Raw genomic sequence first — 1,874 nt, forward strand, 5'->3', positions numbered from 1 at the left:
TTTTTTTATCTCTACAAATACAAGCATCACTATCATGTTATTTCTATTACTCTTTTTATATCAAGTATTTTGGCTGCTATAATTGATACGAAAGTCGAATGAAAAACAGATCTACAAAAATCTAGTTTTATTTTTAAATAACATGTTATGATAGAGTGAATAATGGGATTGCAAATTAGAGACATATATAGAACATTCTTGTATAATTTAATCAATTTTCCTTTTAGGCTGCATTTTTTGCGGCACCTCACTTTTTATTTAATTTCTATTTTGTGACGCAAGTCACAAGAACTTTATAAAGAGTAACCGTAAATAAAACATTTATGTCGTACGATAAGGCGGCGAGAAACTTGTTTTGGTCATTTAATTTGACAGTCAATGTCGTCCAGTAAATCATTTATATTCAGAAAAAAAAAACTGGTCGAAAGATGCATATATGCGTTAATTTACAAAAATGAGTTCATTTATTCTTTTGACACTACCAAATGACGGGTATTAATTGATATTAAAAATTTTTTTAATGAGTTCTACTTTTTAACGCTTATTGCTTCACTTTCTGAAGTGCAAAATATATTGGCGAATGAATACAGTCAGATATTTTTAAATTCAAGGCATTCGGATCAATAAATTTTCCATGACTTAAGTTTTAAATGTTATTTAGAAAACAACTTGTAAATTTTTTTGCAAAAGGGTTTGCTTGGCAATTTATCATTTTGAAGTTAAAAATTTAACTATTTATTTGGAAATTTATTTTGTTGAACATTTTATTGTTGAAAGTTGAACTACTTCTTTATCAAAATTGATGTTGTTGTTGTTGATGATTCATAATTTTAATTGCAAATCCATCTCTTTGCTTGTCATACTTATTTGTTTAAAATTTCGTTTCTGGGTTAAAAATTCAACTATTTTTTATGATTTTAACTATTTGCTTGAAAATAAACTTTTTGTTAAAAGTTCAATTTACGGTTTGAAAATTGAATTTTTTGCATAAAATTTGTCTTTTTTGCTGGGAAATTCATCTATTTAGTTGAAAATAACTTTTTGAAAATGAAGTTTTTTGTTGAAAAATGAACTTCGTTCATAAAATTCATCTGTTTGGGCTAGAAATTCATCTATTTGGATTAAAATAACTTTTTGTACAAAATTAGTATTTTTATATGAAAAAATGTATCTCTTTGGGTTAAAAATTTAACTATTGGGGTGAAAATGAAATTTTTTTGTTGAAAATTAATATTTTCGGTTTGAAAATTGAACTTTTTGAAATAAAATTCTTCTTTTTGGCTTGGTAATTCATCTATTTGGTTGAAAATAACTTTTTGTAAAAAATTCTTTTTTTTTGTAATTTTAAAATTGATCTCTTTTGGTTCAAAATTTATATTTTTGGTTTAAAAACTAATTTTTTTTGGTATAAAATTCGTTTTCTTTTTGGCTTGGAAATTCATGTATTTGGTTGAAAATAATTTTTTCTAAAAAATTCGTTTTTTTATTGCAAATTTTATCTCTTTTGTTTAATCTCTTTTGTTATCTCTTCTGTTTTTTAAAATTTGATTTTTGCGCTTAAAAATTTAACTTCTTTGGTTGAAAATTGAACTTTTGTGGTTCAAAATAACATTTATTGTTAAAAATCCATATTTGCGGGTTGGCAACTTAATTCGCACAATTTTATTTGAAAATTCAACTATTTTGTTGGAAAAATAACTTTTTTGTTAAAAATGTAATTATTTTTTTTACAAAATTTGTATTGCTTAATCGAAAATTCAACTATTTTTTTAAATATTCGACTTTTTTGGTACAAATGGCATTTTTAAATTGTAATTTCATTTTTCTTTTAGTTGAAAATAATCTTTGAAATTAATTAATTTGTTTAAAAATTT

Source organism: Belonocnema kinseyi, chromosome 4 (assembly GCF_010883055.1).
Source record: "Belonocnema kinseyi isolate 2016_QV_RU_SX_M_011 chromosome 4, B_treatae_v1, whole genome shotgun sequence".
NCBI lineage: Eukaryota > Metazoa > Arthropoda > Insecta > Hymenoptera > Cynipidae > Belonocnema > Belonocnema kinseyi.